Source organism: Poecilia formosa, unplaced genomic scaffold (assembly GCF_000485575.1).
Source record: "Poecilia formosa unplaced genomic scaffold, Poecilia_formosa-5.1.2 Scaffold4, whole genome shotgun sequence".
Lineage (NCBI taxonomy): Eukaryota > Metazoa > Chordata > Actinopteri > Cyprinodontiformes > Poeciliidae > Poecilia > Poecilia formosa.
The window spans coordinates 2,406,511-2,407,172 of record NW_006799943.1 but is presented as its reverse complement, the minus strand read 5'-3'; the positions used below and the strand labels follow the sequence as shown (position 1 = coordinate 2,407,172).

Sequence of the window (662 nt, the reverse complement as noted above, 5' to 3'; positions counted from 1 at the left end):
AATCCAAGCAACTAGTGTTTCTGTTAGTCCCCCCTCCTCCTCCTCCTCCCCTCCCCACCTTTCACTCGCACGCGGCGCTCCAGGACAGCGCTGCATAAATAGTAAGAAATCCGATGGCCACAGCTAACTCAGCAGCGCTTCGCTTTCACAGACGGTGGGGGCAACGTCTAACTATTTTTGTCACTTAGAAAAGTAGCTCAAAGAAGGTAAGCTCCGTTAACGTGATGTTAGCAAAGCTAGCTGTACAGAGACACTAAGAATTTGTGATGAAAAAAAGTCACTCACTGTCTGAGTTATTGTGCGGAGATGTTGACTGACTTGTCGCATATATGGGACAACGCTATGTCCAAAAGTCTGCAATATAGTGATGTGACATTCAGAAACAGTCGATTCTTCTCCACAGGTCTTTACTTATTAGATAGGACTGGAGTGTCACTCACTGAGAGCCGTTGTTCTATCAGATTACCGTACACTGTCAGAATAGCATACGTGCAGTGAGTACCATGCCTGCGCATGCGCATTAAGAAGTGCGACCGTCAGAGGAGTTGTCAGTTCACCATATGCAGCAAGTTATGACGAAAATAAGTCATTAAATTGTTTTCAATGATAACTATATAGATAAACATGTGTTGTCATGGTTGCAAAGTGTATTTAAAGCAGGG

At 44.3% G+C, this 662-nt stretch overlaps 1 protein-coding gene across 1 annotated transcript in view; it reads left to right on the top strand.

Moving 5' to 3' along the window:
* Window positions 1-662, top strand: part of top2a (DNA topoisomerase II alpha) — a 27,015-nt gene that overhangs the window by 8,270 nt on the left and 18,083 nt on the right. The window lies entirely within an intron of this gene.